The 19,195-nt window shown below is 39.6% G+C and overlaps 1 pseudogene; it reads right to left on the reverse strand.

Moving 5' to 3' along the window:
• Positions 1-19,195, reverse strand: part of LOC117527690 — a 595,993-nt pseudogene that overhangs the window by 198,879 nt on the left and 377,919 nt on the right.

The following is a 19,195-nucleotide window of genomic DNA, read 5'->3' on the forward strand; positions in this document are numbered from 1 at the left end:
AAAATTGTATCTCGTAATCTCGAAAATTTGCGTATTTAATCTGGCAAATTTGCTACATTTTCTTGCAAATTTGCTGCTTTTTTCTCACATAATTGCATGTTTATAATCTCGAAAATTTGTGTGTTTAATTGTAGCAAATTTGCTCTTTTTTTTCTTGCAGATTTGCATGTTTTTAATCTCACAAATTTGTGTGTTATTTCTCGTAAATTTGCATGTTTATTCTTGTATATTTATGACTTTAAACTCAAAATTTAATCTCCATTTTTTTTCCGTCTTTGAATGGCCCTAATACGCCGTCGTACAAATGTTTATATACCCAGGCAGAATTTTTGTTTTTTGCCCATTTTTTTTCAGAGAATATGGATGATAACAAAAACTTTTTCTTCCACTCATGGTTAGTGGTTTGGTGAAGCCATCTTGGACTTTTTTACACCAATTCTGAAGAAATCTAAACAGTATGGCACTCTATGATAAATGTGCATGGAGTAGACAGTTCTTTAAAACTGAGTGACTGTGCAAGAAGGAGAAGAGTGAGGAAAGTCACCAAGACACCCAGACAACCCAGAAGTTATAGGCTTATGTGACTGTGATTGGAGAGATTGTGCACAGTGGAAATTTTGCATTTTGCATCACTACTCTTAGCTTCATAGTGGAGTTGAGCGGAGAAGGATATTCTGTTACCCAAACATCACATCTAGGCTTGCATCTCAGATGTACCTTCTGGCAATTTGTAGCTAAACTTTCAGGTCTTCATTTTCAGAAAATCCTCCTCTATACCACTTCTTCATGAAGCTGTATAACTGCTTTAGGGAACTAAGGCAGAACTGTGACAAACTTAGTGACATGTAGCAAGATGACAAGTCACAGGTGTGATTGTGATGTGAAACAGCTGTGAAGCACACAGGGTGGCAAGACCACATCTACAAATACAAATTAACCAATCGACAGAAAAAGTCAAACACCAAAATAAAAAAAAAATATCTAGTCAGTATAATCTAAAACAAAACATAAATACAAACTTAAAATGCCTAAAACCACTTTTGAAAGTCTATTTTTGTTAAACACTACCTAAAATGAAATGATTTTTTTAAATTAAAGTTTATTAAATGCCCACCAAAAATTAATTAAGACTGTGACCCCAACACATCATAAAGAGCAAAAAATAATGAGTTTTCACTATGTATTTCCTTGTGTCTTCCATGTCTGAGTTGTGATGATGTCACCCATTTTCCCTGTGCTCTTATTTTGAAACACTCTTGTGTAAGAAAAAAGGACGTGGGGAGGTGATGATCTAGTGGTTAAGGTGTTGGTCTTGAGTCCAGAAGATCATGGGTTCAAATCCCTGCCTGACTGGAAAATCACTAAGGGCAAGGCCTTTAATCCCCCTATTGCTCCCGGTGTGTAGTGAGTGCCTTGTATGGCAGCACCCTGACATCGGGGTGAATGTGAGGCATGATTGTAAATCGCTTTGAGCGTCTGATGCAGATGGAAAAGCGCTATATAAATGCAGTCCATTTACCATTTACGTGTTCTGGGGTAATAGCTAGCTTTGTGAACCTCAATCACACTGTGACTGATGAAGGAAATGTTATAAGGTGCTGATATTATTAGCTTTTGTTTGTATTTGTACAAACAAAATGAGTATCCATCTGCAAAATGAGTTCCTTGTCAGCTGTTGGCCGCAGAGTTCATCAGAAAGTTTTGTGCATGTTCAAAACTTTTAGCAGAGTTCAGGCAGACAGCATTCTCACTGTCTGCATGTTTGTTTGCTGTTTTGTCCTCTTTTTTTCCCTGCACACATCTGATTGTTCATTCTGGCCTTCTAATTGATAAAAACTCCAGCAAGCAGACAAAGGACTGAAAAAGCACAGGAGAACTTTCTCATCTGTTTCTCTGTCTCTCTCTCTCTCTTTAAAGTGAGAAAATCCTTCTGTTCACTCACTGCACATCTATGTGGATATGTGACATCTGTCCATTCAAGCTCTAACTCCATGGGAAACTGATGAATTTACCAACAGACAAAATATTTAAATATGTAACTAATCCTTTAGCCCTGTCAGTCAGAGTGTGGCATACCCAGTGCTTCTTGATGTGAACATGGAGCAAATTGACTTAATGTGTTGAGCCAACGACAGACTGGATGTTCCACTATTTTCAGTGAGAGGCTGAAGGGAACATTGTGGATGTTTTATCTTAATGAGCAGGACTCACGGACAGTAATAAACGGATTATTTAATTACAGAGTTGTCTGGATTTAAACAGGTAGGAATTTTTGAAGTTTCCATGAGAGCAGGAGTTTTCTGTTTTAATATAATGCTGTGCAAAATGTTTCAGTGAAATAAAAGATTGTCCCCTTGGTTAACATTGAAAACTAACCGTGCACATCACATCACATCACATCACTTTTTTCTTTTTTTTTTTGCTGCCCAGATGAAAAAGCAGTTTAAGCAGCAAACATAAGCTGACAAGGAACACATTTAATCAACAAAACACATTTAATAAACAAAATGATAGGACAAAAGTAGACAGGTGATTTATTGTTTATTTGTGAGGAAATCAGACATTTTATTATATGGCTGGGATGCTACGTGCTCTCTGATTGGCTGATTTAAATTCAGTATTTAGAATGTAGCAGTGGCAATAATTCTGTTCAGGTCTGTACGCAATCATGCGGCGTACACATTTATCACATCATACCTCAGGTATACACACAACACAATCCCACCTTAAGGGACCATTTTCTCTTAATAGTTTTAGTTATTCTGTTTATTTTTGTATCTCTTATCCTTTACATGCGCTACATATTTCACTCCTTTGCCTATCCTGTCCCACCTGTGTAAATTGTGGCCTACTATTTTTTGTTTATTTATTTTGCAAAATAATAAGCCATTCTGATCATCAAGCACCCCCCCCCCCCCCCCCCCCCCCCCATCAGAATACTTATTTCCACTTCTTTTAGCTTCTTTCCTGTTCTCCACATTTCTCTGGAACCTACAGTCCCCTCGTAATAGTGGTGGGACAGATTCTGCTGACATACTGCAACTAGCAGGTAAAGATTTCCTTGGAAGTCTGTATCACTTCCTACTGAGGGCTGTAAGCTGACAAGAAGTGGTTTGTTTTTTGACCCCAGGGAAATAACCTTGCAGTTCCATAGTTTTCTTTTCATTTTTCCACCATTGTCTCTTATAAACTACAAAAATATATTAACACAGAACTAGAAGAACACAAGCAGTTTCGAGTCCTGACATGATAATATGTATTTGACTTAGAAATTTAACTTTGAATTATGCCAAATTTATGTTGCCATGTTAACACTAATTGATGTATAACAACCTGAAACCTAAGACATTGTGTAATATTTTCATTACAATGTTTTATAGTAACCAACAGTATTCTGCAAAAGTCTTAAACTCCCACATGTTTCCGAAACCAGTTTCCATCAATGGAACTGAGGTGGACATTGTGGACAAGTACCTGGGTGTCCACATAGACAACAAACTGGACTGGACTGTAAACACAGATGCTGTGTATAAGAAAGGTCAGAGCCAACTGTATTTCCCCAGGAGGCTCAGATCTTTCAATGTCTGCAAAAATATGTTGTAGATGTTTTTTCACTTGGTGGTCTTCAGCATGATCTACTCTGTAGTGTGCTGGGGCAGCAGGCTGAAGGCAGCTGACATGAACAAACTCAACAAGCTCACCAGAAGAGCTGGCTCTGTCCTGGGGGTTGAGCTGGAATCGGTGATGGAAGTGACAGAGAGGAGGATGCTGAGGAAACATGCTACACTGACATCCTGTCAGAGCACCTTCAGCCATAGACTGAGACCACCGAGGTGCACCACAGAACGCCACAGGAGGTCTTTCCTACCTGTGGCAATCAGACTCTATAATTCCTCCCTTCTGCAGGATGAATACATAATGAACAGAGTTACTCAGTTATTCAGTTACTCAGTTATGCACAATATTGCTGAACATCTTGTGAAAATATTTTTAGTCATTTTGCATAAATTTGTTGGACCTATTGTATAAGAAAATGTTTGCTGTTTACTGTTCAGTACTCTGGCAAAATAAAGTCCATCTTATTCTTATTCTGTACAAAATGTCCATCCATCCATTTTCTATACTTGCTTACTCCAGTTAAGAGTCACTGGGAGGCTTACTCCAGCAGTCATAGGGCGTGACAGGATGCCAGTCTAGTGCAGGGGTGTATAAATGTGTTTTTTGATTATTTTCTTCTTTATAATGTCAGTTAATGATATGACTTTGGAAATTCTTAATGTTGATTTTCAATAAATAAATGAACAAATATGAGAACTTGCCTGTTATTTAAAAAGCAACAGAGCTTTTTCAGATGAGTAAAATCCTTTAGTGTTTTGTAGACTTACAATCCAACATGAGTCATGATGTTCTTGTAAAAGCAAACACAGCTCTTCCCCCAAAATCCAAGTTAAAATGTTCATGCACATGTGATTTTAAGTATTTAATTTTTATCAGTATATATCACAAATTTAAAACTTTAGAAGCTCTTCATTATTTTCCAGTATCTTTTGGAACATTTTTTAATGCCTAATTTGTTTTTGCACGGTACTCTCTTCCTGCTGTGTTCAAATCTGGAGATAATTTTTTGGGGCATTAATCCAGTCTAGCTGAAGCAACTGCCTCAAAAAATGTCTGGTAATTATTTTGAAAGGTTACAACTTTGATACATTTTGTTCAGGCTTCCCAGTTTGCCTTTGGATGAGATTGACTTTGGTAATTAGTGGTCCAGTATGTCAGATTTAGTAGCATGTAGTGGTGAGTTTTCAGACTGTTTTTCATTCTTTCATGTTCCCTTTCCTTCATTTGTGATAATCAATATGTGTGATCCTGCATTTCACAAAAATGACAGTTCTTAAAGTTGTTAGTCTGAGGCTACTAACCTGAGTCGACAAAGTAAGTTTAGTAGACTAAAAGATTAGACTGATTTATGAAATTTGGCCCTGGATATAAATCAGCATTTTGCATGTGTTAATGGCCATAAGCGCAAAATGAAATTAAATCAGCCACTGGCAGCTACACACTTTGTGCTTCATTATGCACGAAATCTGCCACATGACTATGTTCAACCGTTAGCAGTTCAAACAAGAACAAGAAAACAATCTCCTCTTTCAGACATTTTAATTATTGTTCCATCCATGGCATTTCAGCAAACTGGTAAATAATTATACTGCATTCTACCTATGAAATGCATACAGTTTGTGTAAATATTGTAGATGGAACTATAATTAAATGTTCGAAATAGGAGATTGTTTCCATTTGTACAGTGTTGTATAAAGTACCGGAAAATCACACTTAAGTAAAAGCACAGATACCCATTAAAAAATGACTTTGGTTGAAGTTCAAGTCACTGATTGAAATGCTACTCAAGTAAAAGTCTTAAAGTATCTGATTTTTTAATATTAAAGTTTATCTAGGCTTGTAAATGACTGGTAGTATTAGTCAAAATACTGAAAATTGTGCACATCACACAAAAACACTTCAGAAACAAGGTTTCAAAACCTAAACGAAAGTAGGCTACTCACTAGGTGTTCACAGGAAACAGTTATTATTTATTTTCATTGTTACATGGTTTTATCTTTTCTGTTGTTTCATTATATTCTTTTTGTCTCTTTCTCTAAAATTGTACTGTAACATTATTAGTCTATTATTATTGATTATTATTGTCTATTATGTAGACTATTATTGTTGTTGCTATAATATATGAATAAAAATAAATTAAAAAAATTACAATTTCACTCCTTTTATGACAACGAATGCTGAGCCATTAATTATACAGAAAAATCAACACAAACTTGCTGATGCGAACAGCTTAATGCTAACTTTAACATTGAAAACGCCATAGACATACTAACACGTTAGCATCGGTCCCTATCAACTGTTTCAGAAGACCATAACATGTCAGTTTAACATAAAAATATTAAATATTACTCACAGACATATGCTCTTCAGGGCTTTAGCGGGAAAAAAATAGGATAAAGCAAAATAAAATCCACGAATCATAGATCGAAGCACTGCTTCGACCTGCGAATCACTGCTTCAATTAATCATAGATCGAAGCACAGCTTCGACCTGCGAATCACTGCTTCAATTGGTTCAAGGTTCAAAGCAAAGCCGCGCTGCAGAAAAGTTGATTACAGACCTGCTGCAGGTGTTATGTGTCGGACGCAGCTCGGAGAACCGACCAGCGTTTGAAGGACCCAGTATGAAATAAGCAGAGCACGGTACAAAGGCTAACTGAATTTAATACATAACAGTGAAAATGTAATAACAGAAAGGTGCGGCCTGGCGTGGTGCGCTCCCAGCAGCGCTAACGGTCCGGAGCCAGAAGCTGTTTCGGACCCAAGGACCCCGCCGACACCCCCCAGGTGGCCGCAACAACCGAGTCTGGGAAAGAAGGAACCATTATGTGAGTCCACACTCTACACACAGAACACTTAAAGGTGTACAAACAGCAAACACTTCCTGGCTTGATTACTGATCAGCTTCCCAACCTGCAGGCATGGAACATCCCGTTCACAAAACTCCACCGCAGTGGAAGCTGATACATGACTAACAAACAGCTCAATACAATAAGGTGTGAGGGACACCACATTTACTGACTGTATAACTGTTAGTCACAAAATCCAACGTACCTCAGGAAGTGTGCTGACGAGCGTGAGACCTCACCCCCTCCTCTTTCACAGACCGTGCATCAAACCTGGACATTCTCAGCGTCCGCTGCTGATGAGATGGCTCCCAAGACGACGATCTCACCCGTCTGGTCACAAGGTCGAGTCTCTGGCAAATACACACTGTGCACTCCAGTCTTAAATGCCAACATGCTCCAATCCATCCAGATGCACCTCAGCTGTGAGTCCTGACGAGTCGCAGGTGATCAGGGTGAGGTCCTGACAGCCTCAGCAACACAGCCACTCAGTCCCAAATGCACGCCACCTGGGAGGAAAACAAAAAGACAAACAAACCGGCAGCCAGGCCCCCCCAGCCATATAACAGTAGGTCTGTAATCAATGTAGAGAAATGACCATTTTCCTGACAAACACCCCCCAAGTTCACAACTGCAAAAAAGCCTACCGGACATGCCTCATGACAAATCGGCCTGACTTTGTTGCAGTCACTAGTAATCAGTGGTGTTTCTGGGTGAAAACACAGCTTTTTTCGTGTGTGTGTGTGTTTGTGTGTTTTGTTTTTTTTGTAATGCGTAACATCATGGCGCATAGAAAATGTACCGGAGTAGAAGTATGCAATTAAGGTCAGAAATGTAGTGAAGTAAAAGTGAAAGTAAGCTGAATTTAAAAAACTCAAGTAAAGTACAAAGTCTCCCAAAACGTACTTAAGTACAGTAGTGAAGTATTTTTACTTCATTACTATACAACACTGCATTTGTATTTATTTAATTGCCTGCACATCTGTGTCGTGATGTCCCACACAAATTCAGATATGTGCATCTGTGTGTGGTCAACTACATGGAGATATTTGTTCTTCAAGAAACAAAGCACAAACAAAACAACATGAAGTGAAATATTTGGGGGGTGGGGGCTCTGTGCTAGAACAGCATTCTAGAACAAGTGCAATATGTTAATACCAAGATTTCAAACTCACAAAATACAGATGCAATCAGCATACACTAAGTTTCTTTTTGGCTTTGATAAATTGTTGTTGCATGTGCAAGCCTCACCGATTTGCATTTTCCCTCCAACAGTTTTAGGCACTCAGGTGGACAAACCCCAAATTACATGTTCATGAAGATAAACACTCTAAATGGACATTATGCATTATTTTGCATTTTTGAAAGATGAGGTCCTCATTGTGTTCTGGTCATAAATCAGCATGGACTTTATTTTGCAAGTGCTATGGCGTTTGCACACGTTTTAACACATGCAAATCAGGCTGTATATCTGTAAGATAAATTTGCTTGTAACAACAGAATTTATGGACTCCAGCTCAGAACACAGAGGTGGGGGTTTACAAAAGTCCTAAAAGAGGTAGAGATGTAGACAAAGCCCCTGTCTGAGTCACAAAGCATGAATGGAGGTGAATGTCTCCCTGCTGGTGACTTGGCATGGTGCAGCATGGCATAGTACAACCTGGCAACACACTGAGCACACACCTGCCAAAGAGGAACAAAACACAAGAAAACAAGGATGGACAGAAAGAGGTGGAGGAAAGTGATGGTATTAAGTCAAACAGCATGAAAGAATAACAAAAGATGATTGGTGAGGGAAAAGGGTGATGGGAAGGACATAGAATGTAACACAAACAAAGTAGTGAGAAGGTGAAAGCGAGAGGTTACAGGTGTGAGCGGGTTTAAACATGTTCTTCTCTGGACCTGAATATCTTACTTGGAATGTTTATGAGGTAGACGGCCTTGTATGCTAACCATGTCTTTTGAGATGCCCTTGGCCTCTTAATACCAATCTTCTGTGCGCAAACCTCTGTGGCCACAAGTAGAAAATGTTGTTGGAGTGTCACAGCTTCACAGTGTCCAAATGTTTTTCACCATTGCACTTTCAAGAGCCAACTTAGGATGATAGACAAACACCCAACATCACGGAAAGAACGTGATCAAAAATATTTCAACCACATGGAGAATTTGTGCAAATTCAGAAAGAGGTTAGAAGGCAAAGAATAAAGAGGTAAAGATTAAAAGAATAACTGTGCATAATATTAAAGTGAGAGAGTACTTGACTGCAACGCTGAGCCCTCTCCATTATAATATTTGCCCAAGGACAATGATCCTCAAGTACTAAGCCTCCTTTTTAATTAAGCACTCAAGCACCCTGAGTAACCTATAAAACATGTTAATGCAACGCTATGACAAAAATAACAATTTGCGTCAATGATGAAAATGTTTATTTCATTGTGAGATTTCTGCAGGCACACACACGTGTTTAAGTAGATATATTAAGAACAATAATACATGGGTGGATGAACAAAAAGTGAACTCAAATAGCGATATCTAACCAATTCCCGAAATTTGCAGATGCTAGGTTTAAATCCTGGTGGAGTGCATCTGCTGATTGTGAGATCTAAAATCATCCTTAGGCCAACCTAATTACAAAAAACAACAAAAACAAGCCGTCTTAAACATCAGCTCTTTCACTAGTGTTTTCAAGAAGCAGGGCAACTTCCTGACATCAACACATTCAAAGGATCTACAACCCACAGGAGGGACCAAAAACTATGTAATTAATTTATTGTTTTAGTTCATTTGTCTACATTTTAGGTCTAAGCCTTTTTCAAGACAAGATCATCTGAGGTAGCATCTTTTCCATAAATACTGCAGTAAAGCCAACTAAAAGTAATGCACAAAAATTCATACATATCGCACATATTTGTCAACTGCAAGGCCTTGATCGCTTAACCGAATTTTAAGAAATTGGCGGATGTTTCGAGGAAAAAGGTTAGATAATCCTTATTATTAGTATTCTAACCTTAATACAAACCCAAACCCTCACATTCATTTCTAAATGCTACATGCAAAATATGTGTAAAAAAATATAATATATGATATACAATATAATATGACATATGAAATATTGTGCTTAACCCTCAAGAGACCAAGCTACTTTAGTGACTAATATGACTGAGTGGGGTTATTTATGACCCCATTGACTTTATATTGGAATACGTCTATATAAATGATTATTATATGGTATGGGATTTTGCCAACTTCTGATTGGCCCATTTGCCACTTTCTGAGCTGTACCACATGCCGAGTTGACCGCTGGTGGAGCCGAGAAGACCACGCGTGTGAAACAAGTGCACCTCGCGTGCAGCGTAGTGCTAGCTAATCGAGTTACGCCTTCTATCGATAATGACCAATCAGATAACGCAAACAACGCCTACTTTGGCTGTCAGTTTGTTGACAAGATGGCAGAAGACAGGTTTGTGTCTGTTAGCGACGCTGACTTAAAACGAATTTTACACGAAAAAGATGCGAAGAACACCCGCAGAAATACACAGTCAGCAGCCAACCTGTTTCGCAAGTACGTCACTGAAAAGGGACATGCGGCCAACTTTGAAACCTATGACAGACGGATGCATGACGGAGTACTCGGTCGATTTTACATGGAAGCTAGACAGGCGAATGGCGAACTTTGTAAGAAAACAAGCCTGATGACTCTTCATCAAGGACTTAACAGGCATCTCCAGTCGATCGATGGGATGTCAGTTGGTGCAGTATGATAGTAATAATAAAGAGTTGAAACTTGAGATTGATTTTTCAGTTTTAGTATGTTTGACAAACTCCAAATTTTCTTGTTTACCATATAATAAAGCAGTTATAGACTTTTGATTTTGGTGTCCGTGAACCCCATCCTGACCAGGTCCGCATAATCACGGGTACACCGAAATCAAATCTATAATTGTATATTGTTTTAGTGTTCTTCATATTTATTTCACTCTGATATATTTGTCCATCATCCTTTTCATCCTCACTCTGGGCATCAATCAGTCTCAATGCTTGTGCAGCTGTAAATCTTGCTATTCTAGGTCTGTTGGCCATGCTTCCTTGCAAAACAGTAAAATATATTTATTAGAATTGGCTAATTGGAATACCATTTGAAGTTATAATGTTAAAAATCTCATAACTCTTCCCGGGGGGGGGGAAGACATAAATGAGCCCACTCAGTTGCTTGAGGGTTAATGTCACACATGATGACACACAATTCATGAGAATATGTTGAGGAAGAACATCTTGTAAGAAGGAACTCATCAAGTTGTCCTACTAATCGCTACAGTACGAATGAATTAGTAAGATGAATTTTTAAAATGATATTTAATGAACCCTCGCAGTGTCATTACAGTAGAAGCGTGAGTGTTGGGTCAGAGCTTAAAGTCGAGAACAAAGCATTTGGGAAAGTTCTCGCTCACAGACCTATGCCCAATATCATCTGGACACACACACACACACACACACACACACACACACACACACACACACACACACACACACACACACACACACACACACACACACACACACACACACACACACACACACACACAATTACTGAACATTTTTGATGGACAAAACCTAAAACATACAACCTGAAAAAAAAAATGCTCAGCCAATAAGAGATAATCGTGTACACAGTAGCTTTTGCAGCATTCCGTTAATACCATAGTGAGGGTTAACAGTGTCATTCAAAATAGTAGTAAATCACATCTATTAGTTTAAGTGTTAAATCAACTTAATCAACTACAATCAAATCAAGTTACACCTCAATAGAACTTATTTAACAGTATTTGGCTTGAAACCACATGCAGTTGCAACAGATCAGATCTGATCTACGAGTATTTACTGATGCTATACACTGTCTTATCAAAATGGCAACCACCTAATCAGACAACCAGGCCATCCCTACCTCTTGTAAGTCATCATCTGATGCAGCCAAGTCTAACATGGGTATCCTCTTGGCCTTCTCCAGTTGTTGGCATCCTCAACAGTGAGACACCTACTGTATGTTCAGCAGTATCAGTTGCATGTTTTTACTACTACTTTGGGAGGTCCTTCGACTTATGCTCCTGTGCAAATTACAATCTCATCTTGAAAGATCACACATTCATTGTTATTAATAATAATAACTACTTATGTAGGTCTGTCCGCAGAGGTGGTGGCCAAGTGTTTCAGTGTGGAAGGTTCCCGGTTCGAATCCCACCCCTACCACATTTCTCCATGTAATGTGGAGTTGCATCAGGAAGGGGATCTGGTGTAAAACTTGTGCCAGTTCAACATGCACATCCACCTAGGATTTGGTATGGTGACCCTCAGTGCAAACAAGGGGGCAGCCAACAGGACTTACTTACTTATGTAGGTCTGGCCCACAAATCAAAGCACTCAACAAAATAAACTAAAATCACAATAATGAAAGTGTGCTACGTTGCACAAAAATCCAAAATTAAAGAGCTGATAACACAACAATCAAATACACTCATCTTTGTATTGTAATGGTTCCATTGGTGTGGGCCACCAATCTGTGCCCATCTGACAGTTTTCTTTTTTTTTTGCCTACACTGCTTCTAATAACATCCAATATGTTGTCCAACAAACATTTATTTGTCAATATTGCTTATTTTTGGATTTTAAAAGTCCCTATGTTGAGTAACAGCACATGCTGTGGTGTGCACACGTGCTACACTGAGTTCCTGTCTGTTGTTAAAGCCTCCACGAGGGAAACACTGTGCTACAAACAGAGTTCCAGATCCAGAGAAAAAGTGCCACTTATACTCTAGTTCAACTTTTATGCAAGAAAATCAAACTTTATTTATGGAGCAGTTTTCATATACGTATGAAAATGTAGCACAACATGCTTTACATAATTGAGAAAATACAAGCCCCTGCCCCTACGCTACAGTGTTAAATCAACACTACAGTATTTGTGCATACTTTTACAGCACATATACATTTATAATGTAATTTTTTTCCATGATGGCTTTGAAGCAAACTCTTTTTCAAACATAATGGGAGAAGAATGGGAATCATGAAGGTTGAGGATGATTAAATACGACTTGTGACTCAGATTTTGAATGACAAGAGGTTTTAACTGATTTGACAGATTTATTCACCAACAAAATAGAATACTTTCCAATCTATCAGCAATGCAGAAATTTTGGAGCACAAGACGTACACTGAAATCCATAGTACACACATGTGCACATTATTAAACTTACAGGGTGAAGTTTTCCTCGAGGTAGCAGCGGTTCCTCAATAGGCCTGCCCACAGCTGCACCCCAATGATACCGAAGATGAAGAAAACGAAGAAGCACAGCAACAGCACATTTCCCAGCATGGGGAGAGTGTCCAGCAGAAGGTTTACAAGTATACGCATACCTGTGGGCACACATCAAGATTGTTTTAACAGTCTAATCAAGCTATAAATGATGGTCTATACAGGACTACACCACTATATGTACAGTTAGGTTCACATAAATTGGATTAATGACACAGTTTCTGTTATGTCCCTTGTCTATCATATAATAGTTGAGGTGAAAGCAAATAACAAATATTATGGTGCATCCAAATTGGGTGACTGCTTTAAAATTGCAGGACTTGTTGTCTGTGGTTTCCAACTGTAATTGGCTGTAGAGCTCTTTCACACTCACATGTGTGTTATTTCCTCATTATTTCTTTGACAACTCAACAGATACATGGTCCAGACCCAAGCTTGTTACAAATCTTTAGCATTCAGCTGCATCGGCCACCAAGAAATTGAAAGAATATGGCACAGTGTGGGAAACTGGCCTCATGCAACAACTGCAAGAGTACCTGACAGAGTTTGGTGAGGAATCAGGTCTGGTCTTGGGGCACGTGTTGGTGACATGCATCACTGCATACACTACACTACAAAACCACTTTGAATAGAGGATGGAAACTACTCACAATTGGTATATCCCGACCTCTTCAAGAAGAGGTTTGGAGTGCCTTGCAAAAGAATTTGGCCCCTTGGTATTTCACACATTTGAATTTATTGATGTCATTTCAAATACAAAAAGTAAATCAGGCTTCTCAATATAAAAATTTCTAAAATTATCTTCCTTAAACTCCTTAAACTTCTTTAAATTAATTAAAAATATAAAAGCCAAGATGATGGGTTGCGTAAGTAATGGAATGCTTTGGTATAATACCTGTAAATAACCAGCTTCATTATATAGCTGCAACACTACGCGCACTCTGATTAGGTGGTTACCCATTGGATATTTTCTCATATCGGACCGGTTTCCATGACAATCAGCCCGCAACACGTATTTTCGTAACAAACCAGGAAGCTAAAAACATGATTCTTCCTCCAGAAGAATTTCTACACCCCTGGTGAACCATTTGGCCTCCCTTCTTATCTTCTGCCCTCCCCTACAGTCTGATGTTGTCAAGGCAACTCCAGACATTATGCACACACGGACAAACTGTACAAACTCATCTGACTGATACAAACTCATCTCATCTGATCTGTACACCCACGCAACGCACGCCTCCCTTACTAAGACTTCTACAACCCCCGTCTCTGACCCTTCTCCCCCACCCCACAGGCCTCCGCTCTGCCGCTCTCCCCCAACTTGCGGCTATGCGGGAGACTGCTGCGGCCATCCCACACTCACATTGCCTCAATTCGGATGACGGACTGTCTTAACGTTTGGCGTACATAAACAAATGTATGTGCTGTGTTTTAATTCTGATGTGTGCCATTATTACGTTCAACTAGTAATAATTGTGGATTAATTGCTGTATTTTTTTTTTGTCTGTGGTAATTGGGTGTGATATGAATTGCCCTTTTAGGGATGAATAAAGTTGTCTGAATCTTAATTAGAAAAATCAAGTCAGACATGAACGTACTCCATAAATGTCTAAACAGCATTGGAAAAAACACACAGATTGAAAGCTTACTAGCTAATGACCAGACCACCTGTTAGAAAGTTCTTCATGGAGGTGAAGAATGCGAACGAGCTCAACTCAACACCGTCAGCAGCATATTCAGGCAATACTGTAAGGTTGTGTGTTTATATGTATAATAGCCATATAATAAACAAATTCTTAACTTTGTTTACTTGGTTAATAATACGTTATTACTGACAGTTTTCTTCCACCTATAGAGAGACCTTTTTGGAAGTTTGTGGTGGGACCAGCACTTCAGCTGCCATAACACATTCTGCAAAGTTCAGCACCAACAAAGAATAACTTGTTTCTTGTAGCTAAGGGATTATCCACTGCACAGTGGCCTCCAGGTTCAATCTGTAAGTGGCTCATGCAGGTGTACACTCGGAATATCTTTTTTAGCTGATGAGGGAACCTGCCAAAAGATTCCCAACAACTCTAAGGGAATTACGAGTTACAGTGAATCTGAAGACACTGCACACTGGTTGATCAGTAACAAGTTTATGGTCATGTGGACCAGAGAAATGTGATCAGTGGCCCAACAGTTAGAGAGCTGGTATTGTGAACCAAGGGTCACTAGTTAATTTTCCCAATTTGCGTCAATAGTGTCACTTTGAAAATCAAAAAAATAAAGCAAGTAGCAATGCTACAGATATTTTGTTTCTTCTGCAATTCCAATGTATACTATAGTATATTGTGTAAATCTTTCAGATACATGTAATTATGAAAGCCCTGCTAAATATATGATTTGCTCTCATTTTATTGTTGTGATTATTGGTATTATGTGCTATGTGGTATTGGTGTTATGTACAGAGCCTTACATCTCAGAAAAAAAAGAAAATGAGATTTGGATCTTGAGAACTGATTGGCTTCTTTGATGGATCAGAAAAACAAAATCAAATGTATGATTTATAGCATAGTTTGACATACAATGCTGATGAGTAGTAGAGACGCTTGAATCTTCGACTGGACTGGGTTGCTTGATGCGAGGATGTTTTGCTTCAAATCGCAGAAGTTTCCTCAGCTAAAATTCTTGCTCTGGTAGTCTCACTTCTGTCTGACCCTTGTAGAGAAGAGCAAACAGAAGCCACACAAGCTGGAGTTTTAAACCTAACCAGACCCCTCCTACCGAGAGGCAGACTGCTATTGGCTAGTGATTAAACAATTGCTTTAATTAGCACCTATTGTGCTCTTGTTAGCACCCTCCTAATGACAGGGTAGCTGTCCCTCCTAACGATGGGATTGACGCCTCTCCTGATGACGTGAATGACTCATTACCATGAACAAAAGACTGAAACTGCTTTGATCTGAGTCAGTCTTTATTGAGTCTCCACTCAGTAACTGAGAAACACAGAAACAAGGCTGATGTGCCTAAAACTTTAGCACTATGTTATAGTATACCAGATCATTATTATTATAAAACAAAAATACCAAATAGAATCACAGACACACAAACACTTGGCAATCGCGTCCCACCCTACAAACAAAACACCTGTAAACAGGCCACACACGGCCTCATTCATGATTAGATGAAAACTAATTGGAGGAATACAAGCATGTCCCCTGTCGAATAATGATGACCTCATCCTCTGTGGTTGGGCCCGCCCCGCAGCGATGACATATTGGGACGTGAGCATTAGCGGAACATAATGACAGCTGATTGGACTGAAGGGAGCGCAAGGTGAGAGCCGCTGATGAGATCACAGCGAGCGTACACTGACACCTGCAAGCATGTGACAACGTGCACGCCTGCACTTATTTAATGATTTAGCAGGTCTCTTTGTGAGACACAAAGTGTTTGTGTAGTCTAGTGCAATACTGAGATTTGTGAAAAACAATCCGACAGTAGGTTAATGTGTTACAAACACCAGGGTGCCCTAAAGTGCCAACAGAGTGAATGAGATGCAGACAAATGTGCTTCACTACGCACAAACACAAAAACACACACATTAGCTACCAGAGGAAGATGTGAGAAAGCCTTTTAGAAAAGATCTCATTATTTCCCTAAGTGCTAATCAATGCCATCGCTCTATGTTTTAATACATCCAGACCGGCTGAACTCCTCCGATATGTGCTCACACTCACTTATTTCTTTCAGCTAATTTATGCAGCTGGTATTAAAAGAAGAGCAGCAGAGCTGTGCGTGTGTGTGTGTGTGTGTGTGCGTGCACACGCACGCACGTGCAATGGCTTCAGGAAAGTCTGAATGTGTTTGTTCCCAAGGGTCGTTGTCATTAGCCCACTGGTCCATTCGGGCTAATTGGGTGAAGAGAAGAAAAGATGGATAGAGACAGAGAAGGAGAGAGCGAGTGAGACAAAGCCTGAGGGTGTTCCAAAAACGGATAAGGGCAAAGAGAGAAAAAAGAAAGAAAGAGGAAGGAGCAAAAGAAGGAATGATAGAAAAACTAAAAGAAAGAAGATTATGAAAGAGCAAAAACAAGAAAGGAAAATAAGTTACTGTAGTAAAGAAAGAGACAACACAGAAGTAAAAAAAAGAAACAAAAGAAAGAATGAAAAAGAACCAAAATAAGGTAAAAGAAAGTATGAAAGACAGAGGATAAGAAAGCATGGAAGTGGGTACAGGAAGGAAAGAAAAAAGGTGCAGAAGAAGGATTTAACAAAGGAATGAAAGAAGAAGGAACAAAAGATGAAAGGAAGGAAAGAAAGCAAAGGATTAATAAAAAAAGAAGACAAAACAAAGAAGGAAGGAAAGAAAAAAAAGTGCAAAAGAAGGAAGTAACAAAGGAATGAAAGAAAAAGGAACAAAGGGCCCTGTCCCACTGGTGTTTAGGAGGATTTGCGTATGGACTGCGCACAAAATTGGCCCATATTTGCCAAACATCCGCAATATCCGTGTAACATGCCTGTATGAGTCGGCCGTCATCCGAACACGCCCGTGATCATCCGCAGAGGCACGCATTTCCGCACCCAGGATTTTTGAGCTGTTCAAAAATCTGAATGCAAATAACATCCGCCTTACATACTCCATATATACTCAATTCATACACAATACATACTCACTCTATGCGCTGTATATCTGCAATTAACTGCTGATATCCACAACTGATGGGGATTTGCAGCTTGACAGCGGACCGGGACAGTGTGTAAAACAGATATATTGCATGCCCATCATGTCCACATCACAAACTAAAATATGTTGTAGCGAATGCATACAAACTGGCCACGAATAAAGCGTCTTTATTACATCTGCTTTGCAGCTGATTTGCGGACAATCTGTGAATGCATAACAAACACGTCACGTAAACCCAAAGTGTGGCAGAAAGCGACATACCTGCCAGTCAGTGCCCCGGTCCAGCTGTGTAGATCCACAAAGATGTAGCTGCTGCAATCCAGGACTTTTATTTAACAACAACAAAAGGAAGAGTTGCTGTTTAGCCACAACTCACTCAAAAAAACAAAACAAACTCCTCAAACTCATGAACAGTTAACCCTCGCATGACAACATGAACAAACTGTGATCAACTTGTCCAAGTCCAGCACTTGCTCCAGAGGCTGTATTGTTGGTGTGAATAGTAATGCCGATGGCCCGAGTGCGCTTATTTTATGACCCCAATGCAGATGCCGTGCACGCACAACACGTGTGCTATGCATTCATAATACACCCATAATACTGCCGTGATAATCTCAATGTGTCGGATCTGTTTCCTCACTACATACGTTATATACAACCGTGATTGTTCATCATATATTCAGTATATATTATTAATATATCCGTAATTCATACTGGGACATTTGTCATTTTTGGCCATTTTTGTTGCGGACGACAACGAATGCCCACAATTTGTATACTCAGTTCATGCGCAATTAATCCTGTCCCCAGTGGGACAGGGCCCAAAAGATGAAAGGAAGGAAAGAAAGCAAAGGAGTAATAAAAGAAAGAAGATAAAATAAAGAGAAAGAAGGAAAGAAAGAAGGTGCAGAAGAAAGAAATAAAGAATGAAAGAAAAAGGAACAAAAGATGAAAGGAAGGAAAGAAAGCAAAGGAGTAATAAAAGAAAGAGAAGATAAAATAAAGAGAAAGAAGTAAAGAATGAAGCAGATGGAATGAAAGAAGAAAGAAAGGCAGAAAGAAAGATTTTCTGCCATAAGCAGGACAAACGTTGGATTAATGGCGCCAGTGAGTCAGACTAGTATCTCACGGATCGGCGAATGCTGACGAACGGAATGAATTTGTGCTGCGCTTGAGGAAGAATTGCTTTGTCTGGCTGCTTCTGCATCCTGCTACAAAGGAGAAGGAAAAGAAGAGGAAGAAAAAGAAGAATGGAAGACAAACATGTACAATGTTTGGGTCAGAGTGGCTGTGAACCAAAAAGAACTTTAGTAACACGTTACAACCACTTCAGTCATCACTCATCTTCAACTGCTTATCCGGAACTGGGTCACAGGGGCAACAGCTCCAGCAGGGGACCCCGAACTTCCCTTTCCTGGGTTACATTAACCACCTCTGACTGGGGACACAGATGCGTTCCCAGGCCAGTGTGGAGATATAATCTTTCCACCTAGTCCTGGGTCTTCCCCGGGGTCTCCTCCCAGATGGACGTGCCTGGAACACCTCCCTAGGGAGGCGCCCAGGGGGCATCCTTACCAGATGCCCAAACCACCTCAGCTGGCTCCTTTCAATGCGAAGGAGCAGCGGATCTACTCTGAGCTCCCCACGGGTGACCGAGCTTCTCATTGTATCTCTAAGGGAGACACCAACCACCCTCTTGAGGAAGCCCATATTGACTGCTTGTACACGTGATCTAGTTCTTTCAGTCATGACCCAAC

The sequence above is a fragment of the Thalassophryne amazonica genome, chromosome 16 (genome assembly GCF_902500255.1).
Source record: "Thalassophryne amazonica chromosome 16, fThaAma1.1, whole genome shotgun sequence".
NCBI classification, from domain to species: Eukaryota; Metazoa; Chordata; class Actinopteri; order Batrachoidiformes; family Batrachoididae; genus Thalassophryne; species Thalassophryne amazonica.